We start from the raw sequence: 22,174 nt of genomic DNA, 5'->3' as shown, positions 1-22,174 counted from the left end.
GTAGCAGAGCAACTGTTCTGCCAAAATCAACTGTAAAGTCTGGATAAAGTTTTTAAAAATATGCATAAAGATATGAAGGCATCAGAGAACTAGCAAAGAATCCAGGGTTTGAAGGACCAAGTTCTCCAAGAGAACTAGAACCAAGAGGCTGAGAAATCAAGATGAAGGGAGCAGTTAAAATGCTGGAAAGCTCATCAGAGCTTTCAATAATTTCAGCTGGGAAAATAAAATTGAAGCCTAGGGCTTCATATAGTCAGGACTTGGGGGTTATTATCACAGAGAGAATGGAAATACATTGAGGTAAGCCTGAGATCTGGTGCCACTTTTTCCTTGGATGTCTTTCCTTAGGGGCAATGAATGCAAGCAAAAGGCATCAGCTAAGAGATAGAACAACAGAGATTATGGCAGTCTTGAAAAAAAAAATATATATATATAATATATAAAATAATATGTTGATATCAATTTGTATATATATATATATAGAGAGAGAGAGAGAGAGAGAGAGAGAGGGACAGAGAGACAGAGAGGGAGAGAGACCAGCCCTAACAAAACTTAAAGCCAGATCTAAATCAGCTCAATCCCAGACCGGATTATGTTGATCCATCATTTCTCTATCAGTCAGCCATAAGCAAAACTAAATCATCTTTGGAGGAAGATAATATCATCCATGATGGTAAATTATTTTTATAACTTTTTATACACACTATTCACTAATTAATTTACCAGCTATAGCATGAGACAAGACTAAGTGACTGCAAAACAGGTAAAGTGCCCTCAATATAGAGATTGAGAGATGATCTAGATACAGGATTTCTCAGACATGGATTTAAAATATCTATAATTTATGCCTTCTAGAAAATATATGATAGAGTGGGGGGATTTGAGCAGAGAAAATATTTATAAAAAAAGAATGAAATAAAAATTTTAGAACTAAAAGACATAATGATTGAAATGAATTTATATATGTGTTTAATATCAGTTTAAATGTAGCTGAAGAGAATATCAAAGAACTAGATGAAAGATTGGTAGATAATACCCAATTTGAAGCATGGAAAGAGAGAGAGAGAGAAGATAAAATATAGAGAAGTATGTGAGACAAGTGGGACATGGTGAAAAGGTGTAGAAGGAGCCCTAGGAGGAAAGGAGAAATAGAATGGGAAAAGATCCAATATTTGAAGACATATTGGCTAAGATTTTTACAAATTGATTAAAAGAGACCAAGGCACATAGTCAAGTAATGCTATATATATCAAGAATGATAAATAAAAAGAAAGTCATGCCTAGGGAAATCAGTGACACTATTGCACCTGAAGACAAATGGGAAAAGAATACTAAAGTGGCCAGAGAAGAAAGACACATGATCTTTAAGGAACAGTTGAAGGACTGACAGTTGATTCAGCTTTCAATAAAAATAACAGAAACCATGATCATGTTGAGAAAATGGCAGTTTTAAAGTGCTTAAAGAAAATAATAACTTACCTCTAGCTCTTTACCCAGTGAAAATATTCTTCAGAAAATAGAGGTTGGGGAGGGAAGGACTGGGAGTTTGCGATTAGCAGATGCAAACTAGTATATATAGAATGGATAAACAACAAGTTCCTACTGTATAGCGCAGGGAACTATATTCAATATCCTTGTGATAAACCATAATGGAAAAGATTATGAAAAAGAATATATATGTAAACTGAGTTACCTTGCTGTACAGTAGAAATTAACACAACACTGTAAATCAACTATACTTCAATAAAATTTAAAAAAGAAAGAAAATAGGGTAACGTAAAATCATTTTTATATATATATAAATTAAGAGAACTACACTATTATATTTCAAGACTTATTAAAAAGCTGTAGTTGAAATACTAACATTGGTTTAAGGATAAACAAATAAACCAATGGAACACAATAAAGAATATAGAAATAGATCATATCCATGCAATAAGTAGATTTATAACAAAGGTGATGATAGAAAGCATTTGGAAAGGATAGCCTTTTAAATAAATGGAGCTGGGTCAATAGGATACCATTATAGAAAAAATTTATTTCTTGACCTTACCTCATACAATACACAAAAATCAATTCTAACTGGATTGTAAAACAATAGAACTTCTAGAAGGTAATAAAAGTGAATATTTTCAAGACTTGGTCTAGGCTAAGATTATTTGAATGTGGAACAAAAGGCACTAATCAGAGAAGGATAATAAATTGGATATATTTAAAAGAAAATAATTTCTATTCTTTCAAAGACACCATTAAGAGAGTGAAAAAGCAAGCCATAAAGTAGTAGATATTTGTAATACAAATATCCAAAAAGAGATTGTAACCAAAACATACAAAGAAAACTTACTGATGAATAAGAAATCCAATAGAAAAAGAAAAAAGACTCGAATAGGCATTTCACAAAACACAATATCCAAATCTCTCTCAATCTCTCTCCTACATACACGTATATCTTTATATCACTCATCACAAGAAAATGCAAGTAATAAATAAATAAATATTTATTTATATAAATAAATCAATCAATGTATATTGATTTATACACCACATACCAACCAAAAGTGCTAAAATTTAAAAGGACTGCTTCTGACCGAAAAAAAATGCACAACCTGAAAGTGGCAAGTTATGTTTTATTCAGGGACCTCACTGAGAACTATAGCTAGGGAGATAGCCCATTAGATAACTCCGAGGAACTGTTTCAAAGAGATAAGGGAGGAGCCAGGATATACAAGTGTTTTTGCTGAAAAACAACATGCAGTTGAACTTCAAAAGATGACTGCTAATCACAAAAAACAGACATCTCAAGTTAGTGACTTCAGTGTTTTCTCTACGTATGGGAAAATGCAAGAGTCTGGGCTCAATGAAATTATTCCTTTGATATGCATCTTGACTATATAGGGCCAGTGTCCTGTTTTTCTTCATCCTGAATTCCCCTCAGGATGCACCATCGGCAGCAGCTACAGTGGCTGATGGCTTGATGGGGGGCAAAATTTGTTGTTTACCGAGATGGTGGGCAACATTCTTTGTTTACTGAAGTGGCAGGCAACATTTTTTTGTCCACACTGTCCATGCTCAATGGCAAGATTTTGTAAGGGTACGGAGCACCTTACAAAACTCACACTGCTGTGTGGACGTGGGTATTAATGGCACTGTCCCTTTGAAAAAACATCTGGTGGCATTTACCAAAAGTGAACATATCCTTTGTCTAGGTTAGACTCACCTAAAGGCAGACTTTAAGATACCAATTCTAATGAAAGAAGTTTATTTAACAGTAAATATCTGTAGAAGCATGGAGAAGTATTACAAGGTAGGGAAGGAAGCCAAAGAAGAGTGTGTGTGTTATCAAGCAAATATCAGTGTGGGCAATGGGAGCTTACTCTTATCAGGAAACTGTGGAAGACAGTGTAGAAAGTGCATCCATATCAGATTCAGTCATTGTTTAAAGGCTACTACCAGAGGTGTTAATCCTGACTTCCAGCCAGCTGTGTGTATATGTGGGTGTGTGTTTAGGTAGCAGAGTGTTGAACGAGCTCCAACGGCCAGAGAAAACCCTCATGAAAAGGAGAAGAATAGAAGCAAGTGGTTATGGGTAAATACCAAGAGCTTCTGCTGTATCCTATAACCCAGATGATCAATTTTTTAGATATATATCTAGAAAAATGCAAACGTATGGGGACCAAAAGTCATGTACAAGTATATTTATAGCAGCAGTATTTTAGCAGCCCCAAACTGTGAAAAACCCAAATGTCCATAATAGTAGCATAGATAAATAAACTGTATTATTTTATAATAGAATATAAACAAGGAGAATGAATGAACTACTGCCTTATACAACAAGGTGGATGAAACTTACAAACATCACATTGAGAGGAAAATATCAGGCAGAGAAGAATACACACTGTCCAGCTCCATATACGTATACATGAGTTTGAGCTCCTCAAACTCAGGCAAAACTCATTTGTGATGTTAGAGGTCAGGATAGCAGTAGTTACCTTAAAAAATGTGGTCTGTGTAATGAATGGTCAGGGACACCAGAACACCATTCCACAGTGTGTGGAATGTTCTTTTTCTTGATGAGGGGTGGTGATTATAGGAATGTCCCCTCTGTGAAAATTTATTGAGTCATACACTTTTGATTTGTGGTCTTTCTATATGTATGTTATCCTCCAATAAAAAGTTTACCTTAACAAATATAAAGCATACACTAAGAACTAATGGCAACATTGATTTCACATTTCTTCAGGAGGAGAGATTCTGGCTTTTGTCAGAAAGTTAATGCTGCACACTTTAATTCCATTTTTCAGCAATTCTGTTGGAGGGTACTAGAGGATTCAGCACCTCTGTCCGTGATTAGATGAAGAATACTCTGGAGAAATGACTAGGACATGCCAAATGTTAAATCTTCATTATCATATGTTCTCTTTTACAAGTTCCTAGCTTCAGGTCTATTTTTATATTTCCTTTAACTGTTCCATGGTTCTGAGCAACTGGCTGGTTTTTGTGAAATCCATATCATTATGAGACCAAGAGAAAATGTCTTTGTTTCTTCTGATCAGTTCAGTTGTTAGGAATCCTTTGTGTAACTAACCCCGCCCCCACTCCCCATATACGCTTTTAAAACATATTAAACCTTTCTCCAAATACTGATCTTAGCCAGCTATGGCTGCACTTTGGTACCTTTTTACAGAAACATGATATATGTTTTGTCCACTATCTTGTAAAAGGATATGTCCTTCATTATCCTCCTTAGAGCAACCGTAGACAGGATAAGCAGACTTATCTGGGTTCAAATATAAATGGAGACGGAGCTTAAGTATTTTTAGAAATGTAGTCAAAGCCAATAGGAGCTGCTTTAGAAATGCAAATGACAATCGCACTGCCAGGAGGCAGATGTTGTAAGGAAAAAAGGATGGGTATGTAGCATGTTACCCTGCCAGAGGTCACATTTGTGATTTTTCGCTTTTCTGAGAGAGAGTTAGTAGAAAATCTTTTTAGGACTAGCAAAAGTAACCTTTCATCACACTCTCCAACACTTTGAGTTTATAAAGAGTTTCATAATAGTTACATATATAATTGTCAGTCGTCCTGTGGTCAAGTATAGATTTCCATATTCTTTCCGCAACAGAGTACAATAAGGATTAGCAAGAGGTATAAAAAGGGAGCAAAGTAAGATCAAGCCACAGAGAAATTACTGTAGCTTTATGGTTTGTAATGATTGACATTGTTAAACATAAAATCATCTTGTTTGTTCTAAATGCTGGGAATTGAGATAAAAGAGAGAAAATTACTTTTATTGGAGAGACTTGGAGAGAATGTAGGGAGAGGTAGGGAGAAGTTTGGATTTAGGGAGTGACTTTTCATGGAGATTGGTTGGATTTTCCCACCTATGTTTTCATCTATTTGGGGGTATTTAAATATGCAACAATATCTCTTCCTTTATTCTGACTCTGGCTCACTTTAAATTTCTCTTTTAAAGGAAAAGGGAAATGTGAAATGGGAGCTTTGAAAAAGAGATGAGATGTGAACATTTCCAAAAAAATGCATAAGATTAAAATAATTTGGGGCAGTGGTCCATTACGTTTCAGTTCCTCCCCTGGGCAATGCTGGGTCTTACCATCTGTCAACTGAAAAACAACAGCAACAACAAAAAACAACAAAACAAAACAAAAGCAAAAAACAAAAATGCACACCCTAAAAGTAGAGAGTTATGCTTTTTCCAGGACCTTACTGAGGACTAAAGCCTGGGAGTAGGACTCTCAGATAGCTCTGAGGAATTGTTCCAAAGAGGTAAGAGAGGAGCCAGGAGGTTATAGGAATTTTTGCTGAAAAAAATAAATGTAGTCAAATTTCAAAAGATTATTGCTAATCACATAAAAACTGGACATCTCAAGTTAATGATTTTAGTGCTTTTCTATATATGGCAAGATGCAAGAGTCTGGGCTCATTGAAATTATTCCTTTGACATGCATCTTAATGATCTAGGACCAGGATCCTGTTTTTCTCCATCCTGAATTTCCCTCAGGCTGGGCTGGTTTGATGGTGGGCAAAATTTGTTGTTTACTGGAATGGCAGGCAACATTCTTTGTCAACACATCTCAGGTGGTGGTAATAAGAAACTGACCAAGACAGCCTTAAGGGATGGTCCTCTCAGCTTAACTAAACTTTAAATGGGTATCTTCCTGACTATAGGCCCCCATCTCTGTGTTTTTAGAGCATTTACTTTAGAAACTTGGAAATGTAAATTCTCTCTTTGCCCCCTTTGAGGTGTAAATCTTCTACCAACTTGGAATGTCAGTGTCATTCTCAAGGGCCTGGGAGCCATCCCTTCAAAATGTAATTATAGCACCCCTCTTTTCCAGTCTCTGTGAGAGGGTTGGAGCCTAACTTTGATAAGTGCCAATTAGCAAATACAGCTGGCTTAATCACATACACCAACCTCCCCCTAATATCCTCCAGCACTTTTCTACTAGCTCATCTCAATACTTAAAAATTGGAGTTGAGTTCAGTCTCCTTCCCCATATTGCAGTAGTCTTCCTTGCCTTTTTAAATGGTCAGGTGCAATTTTTCTTTTACAAAACCTTAGAAAATGTTGCTGTTAGAATGGGTGCATTTAAAAAAAGCAGAAATTCTACAAATTGTGCAGTTGCAGTTTATGCTGATATTGGAGCTGCCCTCCCCCAGGGTTTGTACAACGTAGGGCAACGGCACCATGCAATATTTAGCAATTCCTGGAGGTGGGAATTCCCTAAAGTTTTGTCCAGAGATCTGGCTAGAATTTATACTTCTGACCTCAGAAAAATGAACTAAGAGAAGGAGGAACTGTATATAACTGAAGCAGGTTGAGAGCAAATTCTATAAAGGCTTTTTGATTCTATAAAGGAAAGCAGTTTCAAGAGTTGATTCCTTCTAGAAATTCAAATGTCTTCCCTGCTATTTGCATCAACATTAACAGTCTGTCTTCTGATCCCTTCTTTCACGTATATGGAAAGAAGCTGGTCTTCAGTCTCACCTGGTCTCCTCACATAACTCAGGGTCCAATCTTAAATCTTCCTCTTCTTTACATGAAGACCCCTCAACAACACTTTTCTTCCTATCAAATAGTAAAACCAGTGAGCACAGAGCAGGTGTTGTCTTGTTCACAGTACCTTGCAAATGATTCGTAGTTAATGAATATTTGTTGAATAAATGAATGAATTCCAAATTTGAATATTCTCAAATTTGTTTTATTTGCTTTATTATTGGCTAACATAAATGTCAATTCCTTAAATTTTCAATTGTTAAAAGTATTTCACTTTAGGAGTGTACTACTTGGGGTTTAAATGAGCTGTTACTGCATATTCAAACAGGAGGTTACTTGATTTGTCTCTTCAGTAGAGGGTGGGAATCTGTTCAACATCACCTATTTTCTACTCCTCCTTAGCTCATCTTATTTAAAGGCCACAGTAAGAAAAAAAGTCTTTTAAGATTGATTGCGGGCTTCCCCTGGTGGCGCAGTGGTTGAGAGTCTGCCTGCCGATGCAGGGGACACGGGTTCGAGCCCTGGTCTGGGAAGATCCCACATGCCGCGGAGCAACTAGGCCCGTGAGCCACAATTACTGAGCCTGCGCGTCTGGAGCTTGTGCTCTGCAGCAAGAGAGGCTGCGATAGTGAGAGGCCCGCACACCGCGATGAAGAGTGGCCCCTGCTTGCCACAACTAGAGAAAGCCCTCGCACAGAAACGAAGACCCAACACAGCCATAAATTAATTAATTAATTAATTAAATAAAAAAAAGATTGATTGCAACTTTCATCTATAGAAGAGGGGAAGTTAATGGGCTCATAAGGGACTAAACTCATAGTCGCCAATGAGCCTCTAACAAGAACAAAAAAGCATTTAAAACATACTATTTCAAAAACAAAAAACAAAAAAAAACATACTATTTCATGCTCTTGCTTTTTTCTCTCTTGTCATTGAGAATATATTATTATGTATGTATATATATATATATATATATATATATATATATATATATATATATGTACACCACACAGAAATTCTCATCCCCTCAAGGTATGCTATATTGCATTTTTGTACCGGTTGGGTTGTGTTGACTAGGAGTATCAGAAAACTCCACTAGATTGATTAAACAATAGCAGTATTTTGCACTCATAACAAGAAGTAGAGAGGTAGATGACCTAGTGTTAACTTCAGTGGCTCAGTGATGTCATCATAGACTAAGACTCTTTCAATCTGTTTTCTATGTCCTTCTTGGTATGCTGACTTCTGTCCTCTTTCTTACCTCTTCCTGGTGACCCAAGAGCTACTTCCCTTGGCAATACAGGCAAGAAGAAAGGGAAAGGGAAAGGGAAAAAGAGAGAGCCAATCGTACCTACCCATTTTAATAAGTAAGGAAAACCTGTCCTGGATGCCCCACCCAGAGTCTCCCACTTACCATCACTGGCCACTCCTACACCAGTCACAGGCCAAGTGTTAGGAGAGTGACAAGTCTGGATGAAAGCACCATGGTTTATTCCCTGGGGCTGTGTTGGAGTCCTACCACCCTAAGATCAAGGGAACTCTGTAGTCACCTGAATAAATCTGGATTTTGTTAGAAGAGAAAAATGAGAGGAGGCAGTTTGGATCGTGTTTAAGCAGTAGATACTGTATATTATGACTTTTAAAATCCAGCATCAACAGAGAACTTACTATGTGTAAGGTACTATAAGCTCTACCTGAATTAATTTGTCTAATGCTCACAACAACTCTATGAAATAGGTACTCGGATCATCTCCATTTTACATATGAGGAAACTGAGCTGTAAAATTTCCAGTATTTTGTCCAAGGTCTTGCAGCTAGAAAGGAGCAGAGCCTGGCCTTGAACTCTAGCACTTTAGCTTAGTATCCACTACTTTTCCATGTTGAACTAGTCTTATTCTAAATCTATTTGCGGTTTGATAAAACAGGTATAACACCTAGGCTAATTTTCTGTTACGTGATTTTATTAAGAGTACTATTTATAACAGAGAACCCAGCATCTTGCCAGACTGATTTTGATTTCTGAAGCATCTGATGGAAATTTTAAAAAGTAGTTCTGCATGAAGTGTTCCTTCTTGTTTGTTTCAAGTGTTGAAAAAATCCCAGGTCTAAACATATATCTCTTGGTTTAAATTGAATTCTACAAATCTTTATGGACTACCCACAATGAAACAGAAACCATAAATTCGGAGCTTGATAATAAAAATACTCTGGTCAGGGAGAGAGGCTCATAAACAAATAATCACAATTAAGACATGATAAATGTTATCAGAAAGAAATATACAATTGCACTAGGTCGACAGATTTTCCTAAGGCCAAATGTGGGAGTCTGAGAATGGTATGAGGGGAGGTAATTGAATTGAGCTTTGAAAGAGCAAATGTATGAAACCCACTGGAATCAGTAAAGGTGATCAAGTTTTATAGAAGCAGAATCTTAAAAAATTTAAAGCGGTAGTGGGTTTAGATACCTTTTAAAGCATGGGTGTATTCAGTTCACAATCAAAGAAAATTGATGTAAATAGCATGATCTACAACGAATCTTTTATTTGCAGGACAATTATCCAAACATGAATCACTATCAGCCTCAGAACTTTAGTGCTAAAAACTACTCCCCTAGAGATTTAACATTCCAAGCTTTGAATGCAAAATGTATAGCTTGATGATCAGATTTTACTTAGCTTGTGAAAGGAGTTTGAGAACAAGTGCATTATAAGCTCATGCAAATGTAATTGACTTTAGAAATACGTTAAATTTTGTAAGCACCGATACCTTTATGTGATCTTCAAAAACTAATGCAGTGGATAGATGGGTAGATATGTGATAAAGTGAATGTAACGAATTGTCAGTTGTGGAATCTACATGATGGGTATATGAATGTTCCTTATATAATTCTTTCAAATTTCCTTCATGTTTGAAAAATTTCATAATTAAATCTTGAGAAGTAAAAGCAGTGCAATATATCGCCTCAGGAAAGCTGTGGATTACCAGGATATATAATTTAGCCATGTAGCTCTTGCATTTGGGCAAAGCTGTATGTTTTTCTGTCTCTAGGGCTGTAGGTCAAGCCACATGGCTCAGGTTTAAACTAATCAGATCATCTAATCTCTTAGCCATAGTTAGTGGTTCAGTCAAGGGCACATATACAAAGATGGACTATTAAAATCTGAGTGAAGCTTGTTGAAGTCTTCTGGGGAAGGAAGTTTCCTCACTCTTTTGAGAAGGCTTCTGGAACCATCTGTCTCTCTCTTGGGTTTTGGAAGAAGAAGTCCATGCTTAGAGGAATTGTTGAGAGCCATTTTTAGATGACCAGGGGGAAGCTGGCAGAAGAAAAGTAGGTCCTTAGAGCTGCTAAATCAACTCTTCTCTATACATTGTCTTTCCAGTTAAACATACAAAAAAATCCTTCTTTAATTTATTCCCTTGTACATTCTATTGAAAGCATATTGTTACAGATTTCATTTGTAAAGTAAACACAATGTTCCAAGTAAGGAGGCAAAATAATGATATCCACATTTTACAAGGATATAGTTGTGTGTGGACATAAATACATGTATTCTAATGTATTCCAATACGTAAGTCCTCAACTGTAAGAAATACCCATACAGAAAATGGGTAATTCCAAGTATACATCAGAAACTCATATTGGTTATCAATGACCACTTTTTAAGCTTAAAGCATTATATTTAGGCCTAATTGTTTGAGAAATTTCCAGAAGTGTCTTTCTGGTGTCTTTCTGATGGCTCTTGGTATGTTGAAAACAGATACATAATATCCATTTATTTCAGAGGACTACTAAACTTTTTCCTGGTCACAAAAATACCACAAGTTTACACACACATTTATATGCACACACTCATATATAAACTCACACATATGTTTGTGTGTGTGTGTGTATTAGTATACTTGGGCTGCTATAATAAAATACCACAGACTGGGTGGCTTAAACAGCAGACATTTATTTTCTCACAGTTCTGGAGACTGAAAGTCCAAGATTAGGTTCCAGGAAGGTTGGTTTCTGGTGAGACCGCGCTCTCTGATTTGCAGGTAGCTGCCTCCTCGCTGTGTTTTCACATGGCCCTTCCTCTTTGTGTGAGGAAAGAGAGCCCTCTGGTGTCTCTTCCTTTAAGGATACCAGTCCTTACGGGATTAGGGCTCCACCCTTATGACCTCATTTAGCCTTATTTACCTCTTTAAAGGTCTTATTTCCAAATACAGTCACATTGAGGGTTAGGGCTTCAACATATGAATTTTTGGGAAAACAGTTCATACACTACACACACACACACACACACACACACACATACAAGCAAACATTTATATTTCCATCATCAACCTTTGTAAATGCGTGATTTTTGAAGTGAAACATTGCAAAAGATGAGTGAACCTAGTGGATGCTTACTCCTCCATGTGTCCCATTCCTCTGTCCCCTGTGCTCCACAAAGATACAGGAAAAGAGCTCAGAAAAACTTACTAGGTAATAATGGCAACATGAATAGGGTTGCCTGATTTAGCAAGAAAAAATACAGGATGCCAGTTACATTTTAATTTTAGACAAACAAATATTGCACGAAATATAGTAAAAGACTATTATTCATCTAAAAGTCAAATTTAACAGGGGGTCCTGTGTATTACATGGATAGAGGATTTTTTTATTGCTCTTGTTGGAAGGGGTGTAGTATTAACTTAACACTCAGAAATAAGTGCACTGTTTGATTCTGCTCAATCCTTCTAGGTCTTACATCCTGGCCAATTCTGGGTGAAGACTGCTGCTGATTATATGGCATTACATTCCCATTTGATGTTTAATTTCAGGAATGTCAAATGATGTTTTTGGTATGGCGTCAAATGGGTGGCTGGGTGACAGGATGCGAACACCATGCAAGATAAGACACAGGTTCTGCTTTTAATAAGTATAACCTTCTGCAAACATCTTGAGAGCAACACATGTTTAGTTCAGAGACCTCTGTCGAGCCCTATCTTTGTTCAGCGATGGTAGTTGAGGTCTTTGCATTGTTCATTTTCAATAAAGATTGTGATATAGTTGATAGCCTCCCCCTAAAAATTAGGTTGAGGTCCCAATCCTTGGTGCCTCAGAATGTGACCTCGTTTGGAAATAGTGTCTGTGCAGATGTAATTAGTTGAGATGAGGTCATACTAGACTAGGGGGGTCCCCTACTCCAGTGTGACTGGTGTCCTTATAAAAAGATGGCCATGTGGAGAGAGACATACACTGGGAGGGTGTCATGTAACAACGAAGGCGAAGATTGGAGTTAGGCAGCCGCAAGCTAAGGAATGCCAAAGATTGCTGGCAAACCACCAGACTCTGGAAATAGACAAGGAAGGGTCTTTTCATGTGTCCGAGGGAGCACGGCCATACCAACACCTCGAGTTTGGATTTCTAGCCTCCAGAATTGTAAGGCCATACATTTCTGTTGTTTTAAACAGATTGTTACAATCACTTATTATTATTATCAGAATAGCAGTAGAATCCAAGGTTTAAGATCTATCTTGAGACCTACTCTCCAATGTTGAGAGAGAATCACCAGTTGGGAGGAAAAGTCTAACCCTATAGAAAAGAGGACACTGTAACTCTGGACAGCTCAGAGCTTCTTTAAAAAAAAAAAAGAAAGAAAGAAAAAAAAAATTTAGGGAAGAAAAAAATTTCATTTTCTTGATAGTACTCCTTATTTCATTTTTTCTGCAACAATTCCAATGAGAAGAGCAAAAGGCTTTTTATTATCATATCAGATTTACATGGTAAAATTTAATGTACTTCTTGTCAGCTTTAAACACTGGAAATATCAATAAAATATCAAATTATATTTGACTTCAAACCCAAGTGGTTATAAAAACACAATACAAATTTACAATCATTTAGTCTTCCCCTTTTCCCACAATAAAACCCTGTTTTATTCTTTATGGGAAGCTAAACTTATTTTGTTCAAAGCTGGTAATTTATTAGAGCTTACATCAGATCTGAAGTGTGTTTCTCTTAGAAATCAATGGTAGGCCTGGAACTAGGACCAAACTTTTTAATTATGGCTTTGAATAATGTAGTTGTGGTTTTTAATGCCTCCTACATCTGCTTGAAGGATTATATGAGTTTGTTCAAAGTTCTGGAAGCAATAAAATTAATTTTTTGGACAGTGAGCTAACAAAGGATACCCGTGACGCTAATTGGAGTGTACAGTATAATATCTCTTAATGCATTTTGTGATCTATCTCACACAAGGAACATCTTGCCCAGGGTGTCAACAGGAACCGCATCAAAGGAACTTTGTCGGCCTTCTGTTCCATTCTTTTCTCCCTTCCCTTTTCCAGGTGCCTGGTTTTGAAACAGTTTATCCTCTTTTGGGTGAAAGATTCAGTGGCATGCAGCTCATGTTGTTCAGTGCTATTGATGATTTGAGGCCAAGCCTGTTTTACAGATTTGGGTTTTTAGGCAAAGTCTATGTCAGTGATTAAGAACTGTAGTCATTGCTTTCAAGCCAGCACAGCTAATTTCTGGAAGTAAAGAGTAGAACAGGAAATTCAACAGAAGTGGGAGAATGCTGGAGAGAGCAAAGAAGGAGAGATCCCAGAGAAGGTTCTATTCCAGCACCTTTTCTTGGATTCCCCCCCAAAAGCACTTCTACACTATTTCAAGATACTAAGATCTCTGGATCATAAATTGCTCAGACAGAATTAAAAGTGAAACCCGAGCCTGTCCCTTTTCCATGCTTTCTCCCTGGTACACATGTGTGTGTTTCTTTCATTTATTTCAATTTTATAATTATGTGGCATCATGTATGTCCCTCTAAGGCCGGTTAGCTTTCTCTAAAAAAGGTAACTCTCTCTTACCTCGTTCACAAAGTTAAGGTGAGCTTTGTATATAACTTAGGTTGGTCTGTATTAAAGTAAATGTCGAACTTAAAAAGGGAGTTTGTAAAATTGTTCTTCCGGTTGTGATGTTTGATTGGAATCAGCTCTTTGACATTCAGCAAACTTCTGTTTCCATGGCTGTCTCTCTGTCTCTTGCATTTCTCCCCCGTGATGGCTCCACTGTCCTCGGCCATCTGAACTCACCCCTCCACCTTCTCTCCTTCAGTCAATGGCTTGACTTCAAGTTTCATGAAGAAAAGAGAAATTATCAAATGACAGCTCCCCCACGACCTTATGCTTAGAAATTGTATTCTAGTAAGCATTAGATCATTTTTCAGATGAGGGGGACCTTGCCTTTTGATGATCTTCTTTCTCATGTTTTCAACTTCTTCCTTTAAATGACTCGTCAGCACTTGTATTTTTGTATCTGGCATATAAAATTTTTGGTGGTAGGAAAAATTATGCTCCCCACGCCCAATATCTATATCCTAATCCCTGAAACTTGTGAATGTATTAGGTTACATGGCCATTAGGATATGGGCTACCTCTAGAAGCTGGAAAGGGCAAGGAACAGATCCTACCCAGAGCCTACAGAAAGGAATGCAGCCCTGTATTCACCTTGATTTTAGCCTGGTGAGACCCATGTTGTAACCTAATAAATTTGTGTTGTTTAAGTTGGTCTAGTTTGTTAGTTTAAGTTTAAGTTAGTTTACGATGTTAAGTTAATTAAGTTTGCGGTAATTTTTCATGGCTGCAAACAGAAAACTAATCAGCCATCAAACCAATAAGCCAAGCTAAGTGAAATAAACCAAACACAAATACAGCCAAACGAACCTTCCCAAACACCATTGTTTAATCTCACTCTCTCTCTCTGTCTCTTCCGTGATCTCTCCTTCAACTATCTCTGTTTCAACCTTTCTCACTCCCTCTCCTTTTATAACCAAACTGCTCAAAATAGCTATATGAACATACCCACCCTCTTTCCTCTCTCCCATACCCATCTTCTACCCACTCTAAATTTGACTTCTGCACTCACCATGGCACCAGATCTGCCAGTGCTAAAATCACCAATAACACCCAAGTTACCAGATTCAGGAGACCTTCATTTCTCATCACCATTTAATGCCTTTGCTTCAATTCCCTTATCGAAATAATACTTTCTCTTAGCTTCCATGACACCAAAACCTTAAGGTTTTCATTCTCCTTTTGGACTTTCTGCATGTCTTTTTGGCTTCCCTCACCCCATCGGATTGTTTTTGTGGCAACACCTCTGTGCTCAAACCTAAACTTTGTGGGTAGTAAGCTTTGTGGGTTCTATTGGGATTGTAAGTCAGAGTCCAAATTTCAGAGTCCTCATGGAATTTACGGTCTTAGCAAACAGCTAATAGCAGTCAGTGTGCTTTAAATGTTCTGGGCTCTGTTGTTGTAAATGTTTATTTCTTTTATAAATTACTCTGGCTGGGCTTTCCTGGAGTTTCCCAGCATCTATTTGTAGGGTTCAGTGTATGCTTTTTTGCCACCTAAAACACTAGGGGCAGCATACAAGAAAAATGAGCTCCTCCCCTGGGGACTCTTAACAATTCTATTAGAACTTGCCAGTTCTCACAGGGGATTCTTCTTTGGAAAATAGCTCATGTATCAGTATCATAACACAGTGAGACTGGACGCAAGTCACAGTTCTCCTCAATTGCTATTTGACCTCGGTAAGCCTCTCAGACTTTTCAGTCTCTGTTTTCACAGCTTTAGGTGAAGGAAATAAAAATGACATCAGAGAATTGTTCTGACATTATTTCCTTAAATAATTTTTAAAAAATTTTACAACAGTTTTAGAGTTATAGAAAAATTGCAAAGATAGTGCAGAGTCCTATATACTTCCACAGACAGTTCCCCTATTATTAACATCTTATATTACTATGGTACATTTGTCACAATTACTAAATTGATATTGATACGCTATTATATATTATGTGTATTATACGTACATATATATTATTAATAACTAAAGCCTGTACTTCATTCGTAGTTTCTTAGCTTCTACCTAATACCCCTTTTCTGATCCAGGATCCCATCCAGGATATAGCATACATTCAGTGTCCAAGTGCTCCTCTTGGCTGTGACATTTTCACAAGCTTTTCATGTGTTTTGTGAGGTTTTTTTTGTTTTTTGGTTTTTTTTTTACTGTTTTTGAGGATTGAGGTGGACGCTGTTATTTGTCTTCCTGTTATCTGTTCTCTCCTTCCTTTCAAAAGGTGCTGACAGTGTACTCAGCTGAAACACTCATTTACCGACTCCCTTGCAGCTAGGAGTTGCCACACTACCTCCTCCTGGGCAATGAGATATAAGTCAAAGATTCTGAGTGGGGCTTCTCAGAAAGCTTTTTAAAAGGGTCAAACTTGACTAGCATGTGCCTTTCCGTTGTCATAAATCCACTCTTCTGCCCAGAGGGTGAAAATAGTAATCTGAAATGGGGCAAATACCTTTTTTAAAAAATATTATATTTTGTTTATTTAAAACATAAAAATGAATTTTGGAATTTAAAAATTGACATACATATTTACTCATATTACCGTATACATATATTTTGGCCGCCCTGCATGGCATGCAGGATCTTAGTTCCCCAACCAGGGTTTGAACCTGTGCCCCCTGCATTGGAAGCACAGCGTCTTAACCACTGGACCTCCAGCGAAGTCCCTACTTGTAAGACCCCCATATGTTTTTAATAAGAGCTTTATTGAGATATGATTATGATTCACATACCATGCAACTCACCTTTTGTTTTTTGGCCGCGGCATGTGGCTTGTGCGATCTTAGTTCCCCAACCAGGGATCGAACCCGTGCCCCCTGCAATGGAAGTGTGGAGTCCTAACCATTGAACCACCAGGGAATTCCTGCAACTTACCTTTTTAAAGTACACAGTGCAGTGTTTTTTTAATCATGTTCACAGTATTGCACAACCATAACAACAAGCAATTTTAGAACATTTTCATTACCCCTCAAAGAATCCTGCACCTGTTAGCAGTTGCTCCTCATTTCTGCCAAATCTCCTTGCCCCCACCCTAGGCAACCACTGATTGCTTTCTATGTCTATAGAGTTGCATACGTGTTCTGAACATTTATTATAAATGGAATCATACAGTATGTGGCTTTTGTGTCTAGCTTCTTTCACTTACCATAATGCTTTTAAGATTCATCTATGTTGTAACATGTATGAATACTTTGTTCCTTTTTATGGCTGAGTAACATTCTATTTTATGAATATAATACATTTTATTTATCAATTCATCAGTTAATGAACATTTGCTTTGTTTTCACCTTTTTAGCTATTATAAATAATGCTTCTATGAGCATTTGTGTATAAGATTTTGTGTGGACATAGGTTTTCCTTTCCCTTGGGTAGATACATAGGAGTGAAAGTAGCAAATATCTTGAGAGCATGAGGATGTACCTGAGTGTGATAGCCTCACAGTAAGGATGGCTGAGCAAGAAACACAGGAGATGGGGTCTTACAAACATATTAGGGGTACTGCAACTCCCCTGGACTTTCTACCTTTGGATTTCCTTTCTTTTTTTAAAAATTTTTATTGGAGTATGGTTGCTTTACAATGCTGTGTTAGCCTCCACTGCACAACAGAATGAATCAGCCATACACATACGACTATCCCCTCACTTTTGGACTTCCCTCCCATTTAGGTCACCACAGTGCATTAGGTAGAGTTCCCTGTGCTATAAAGTATGTTCCCATCAGTTGTCTATTTTATACATAGTATCAGTAATGTATATGTGTGAATTCCAATCTCCCAATTCCTCCCTCCCGACCCCTTTCCCCCTTGGTATCCATAGGTTTGTTCTCTATGTCTATGTCTCTATTTCTGCTTTGCAGATAAGATCATCTATACCATTTTTCCAGATTCCACATATATGTGTTACTATACGATATTTGCTTTTCTCTTTCTGACTTACTTAACTCGGTATGACACTCTCTAGGTCCATCCACGTCTCTACAAATGACCCAATTTCGTTCCTTTTTATGGCTGAGTAATATTCCATTGTATATATGTACCAACTCTTCTTTATCCATTCCTCTGTTAATAGGCATTTAGGTTGCTTCCATGTGCTGGCTATTGTAAATAGTGCTGCAATGAACATCGGGGTGTATGTGTTTTTTTGAATTATGGTTTTCTCTGGGTATATGCCCAGTAGTGGGATTGTTGGGTCATACAGTAGTTCTATTTTTAGGTTTTTAAGGAATCTCCATACTGTTTTCTATAGTGGCTGTATCAATTTATATTCCCACCAACAGTGTATGAGGGTTCCCTTTTCTCCACGACCTCTCCAGCATTTATTGTTTGTAGATTTTTTGATGATGGCCATTCTGACAGGTGTGGGGTGATACCTCACTGTAGTTTTGATTTGCATTTCTCTAATAATTAGTGATGTTGAGCATCGTTTCATGTGTTTGTTGGCCATCTGTATGTCTTCTTTGGAGAAATGTCTATTTAGGTCTTCTGCCCATTTTTGGATTGGGTTGTTTGTTTTTTTGATATTGAGCTGCATGAGCTGCTTGTATATTTTGGAGATTAATCCTTTGTCAGTTGCTTCATTTGCAAATATTTTCTCCCATTCTGAGGGTTGTCTTTTCATCTTGTTTATAGTTTCCTTTGCTGTGCAAAAGTTTTAAGTTTCATTAGGTCCCATTTGTTTGTTTTTGTTTTTATTTCCATTTCTCTAGGAGGTGGGTCAAAAAGGATCTTGCTGTGATTTATGTCAAAGAGCATTCCCCCTATGTTTTCCTCTGAGAATTTTATAGTGTCTGGTCTTACATTTAGGTCTTTAATCCATTTTGAGTTTATTTTTGCATATGGTGTTAGGGAGTGTTCTAAATTCATTCTTTTACATGTAGCTGTCCAGTTTTCCCAGCACCACTTATTGAAGAGGCTGTCTTTTCTCCATTGTATATTCTTGCCTCCATTGTCATAGATTAGGTGACCATAGGTGCTTGGGTTTATCTCTGGGATTTCTATCCTGTTCCACTGATCTATATTTCTGTTTTTGTGCCAGTACCATACTGTCTTGATTACTGTAGCTTTGTAGTATAGTCTGAAGTCAGGGAACCTGATTCCTAAAGCTTCGTCTTTCTTTCTCAAGATTGCTTTGGCTATTCGGGGTCTTTTGTGTTTCCATACAAATTGTAAAATTTTCTGTTCTAGTTCTGTGAAGAATGCCATTGGTAGTTTGATAGGGAGTGCATTGAATCTGTAGATTGCTTTGGGTAGTATAGGCATTTTCACTATATTAATTCTTCCAATACAAGAACATGGTATATCTCTCCATCTGTTTATGTTATCTTTGATTTCTTTCATCAGTGTTTTATAGTTTTCTTAGTACAGGTCTTCTGCCTCCTTAGGTAGGTTGATTCCTAGATATTTTATTCCTTTTGTTGCAGTGGTAAATGGGATTGTTTCCTTAATTTCTCTTTCTGACTTTTCATTGTTAGTGTATGAGAATGCAAGAGATTTCTGTGCATTAATTTTGTGTCCTGCTACTTTACCAAATTCATTGATTAGCTCTAGTAGTTTTCTGGTGGCATCTTCAGGATTTTCTGTGTATAGTATGTCATCTGCAAACAGTGACAATTTTACTTCTTCTTTTCCAATTTGGATTCCTTTTATTTTTTCTTTTTTCTCTGATAGCCGTGGCTAGGACATCCAAAACTATGTTGAATAATAGTGGTGAGAGTGGGCACCCTTGTCTTGTTCCTGATCTTAGAGGTAATGCTTTCAGTTTTTCACCATTGAGAATAATGTTTGCTGTGGGTTTGTCATATATTGTCTTCATTATGTTGAGGTAGCTTCCTTCTATGCCCACTTTCTAGAGTGTTTTTTATCATAAATGGGTGCTGAATTTTGTCAAAAGCTTTTTCTGCATCTATTGAGATGATCACAAGTTTTTAATTCTTTAATTTATTAATATGGTATATCACATTGATTGATTTGCCTATATTGAAGAATCCTTGCATCCCTGGAATAAATCCCACTTGATCATGGCGTATGATCCTTTTAATGTGTTGTTGGATTCTGTTTGCTAGTATTTTAAGGATTTTTGCATCTGTGTTCCTCAGTGATATTGGCCTGTAGTTTTCTTTTTTGTGATATCTTTGTCTGGTGTTGGTATCAGGGTGATGGTAGCCTCATAGAATGAGTTTGGGAATGTTCTATCCTCTGCAATTTCTTGGAAGAGTTTGAGAAGAAGACCAGGTGTTAGCTCTTCTCTAAATGTTTGATAGAATTCACCTGTGAAGCCATCTGGTCCTGGACTTTTGTTTGTTGGAAGAGTTTTAATCACAGTTTCAATTTCATTACTTGTGATTGGTCTGTTTATATTTTCTATTTCTTCTCAGTTCAGTCTTGGAAGGTGGTACTTTTCTAAGAATTTGTCCATTTCATCCAGGTTGTCCATTTGATTGGCATGTAATTGCTTGTGGTACTCTCTTATGATCCTATGTATTTCTATGGTGTCAGTTTTTACTTCTCCCTTTTCATTTCTAATTTTACTCATTTGAGTCCTCTCCCTTTTTTTCTTGATGAATCTGGCTAAAGATTTATCAATTTTGTCTATCTTCTCAAAGACCAACTTTTAGTTTTATTGATCTTTTCTATTGTTTTCTTTGTTTCTATTTCATTTATTTCTGCTCTGATCTTTATGATTTCTTTCCTTCTACTAACTTTGGGTTTTGTTTGCTCTTCTTTCTCTAGTTGCTTTAGGTGTAAGGTTAGGTTGTTTATTTTAGGTGTTTCTTGTTTCTTGAGGTAGGATTGTATTGCTATAAACTTCACTCTTAGAACTGCTTTTGCTGTGTCCCATAGATTTTGGGCTGTTGTGTTTTCGTTGTTATTTGTTTTTAGGTATTTTTTGATTTCCTCTTTAATTTCCTCAGTGATCTCTTCCTTATTTAGTAACGTATTGTTTAGCCTCCATGTGTTTGTATTTTTTTACAGTTTTCTTTCTGTAATTGATATCTAATCTAATAGCCTTGTGGTTGGAAAAGATGCTTGCTATAATTTCAATATTCTTAACTTTACCAAGGCTTGATTTGTGACCTAAGGTGTGATCTATCCTGGAGAATGTTCCATGCACACTTGAGAAGAAAGTGTATTCTGCCACTTTGGGTGGAATGTCCTATAAATATCAATTAAGTCTATTTGGTCTATTGTGTCATTTAAAGCTTGTGTTTCCTTTTTTATTTTCTGTTTGGATGATCTGTCCATTGGTGTAAGTGGAGGATTAAAGTCCCCCACTATTATTGTGTTACTGCTAATTTCCCCTTTTATGGCTGTTAGCATTTGCCTTATGTATTGAGGTGCTCCTATGTTGGGAGCATAGATATTTACAATTGTCATGTCTTCTTGGATTGATCCTTAGATCATTATGTAGTGTCCTTCTTTGTCTATTGTAATAGTCTTTATTTTAAAGTCTATCTTGTCTGATATAAATATTGCTACTCCAGCTTTCTTTTGATTCCTATTTGCATGGAATATCTTTTTTCATCCCCTCACTTTCAGTCTGTATGTGTCCTTACGTCTGAAGTGGGTCTCTTGTAGACAACATATATATGGGCCTTGTTTTTGTATCCATTCAGCTAGTCTTTTTCTTTTGGTTGGAACATTTAATCCATTTACATTTAAGGTAGTTATCAATATGTATGTTCCTATTACCATTTTCTTAATTATTTCGGGTTTATTCTTCTAGGCTATTTTCTTTTCTTGTGTTTCCCACCTAGAGAAGTTCCTTTAGCATTTGTTGTAATGCTGGTTTGATGGTGCTGAATTCTCTTAGCTTTTGCTTGTCTGTAAAGCTTTTGATTTCTCCATCCACTCTGAATGAGATCCTTGCTGCCTAGAGTAATCTTGGTTGTAAGTTTTTCCCTTTCATCACTTGAAATATGTCCTGCCATTCCCTTCTGGCCTGCAAAACTTCTGCTGAAAAATCAGCTGATAACCTTATGGGGATTCCTTTTTATGTTATTTGTTGTTTTTCCCTTGCTGCATTTAATATTTGTTCTTCTATTTAATTTTTGTTAGTTTGATTAATATGTGTCTCAGCGTGTTTCTCCTTGGGTTTATCCTGTATGGAACTCTCTGCACTTCCTGGAGTTGATTGACTATCTCTTTTCCCATGTTAGGGAAGTTTTTGACTATAATCTCTTCAAATATTTTCTCAGGCCCTTTCCCTTTCTCTTCTTCTTCTGGGACCCCTATAATTCAAATGTTGGTGCGTTTAGTGTTGTCCCAGAGGTGTCTGAGA

Source organism: Balaenoptera acutorostrata, chromosome 16 (assembly GCF_949987535.1).
Source record: "Balaenoptera acutorostrata chromosome 16, mBalAcu1.1, whole genome shotgun sequence".
Taxonomy (NCBI): Eukaryota; Metazoa; Chordata; class Mammalia; order Artiodactyla; family Balaenopteridae; genus Balaenoptera; species Balaenoptera acutorostrata.
The sequence above is the reverse complement of the archived record's forward strand: the minus strand, read 5'-3'. Positions refer to the sequence as shown.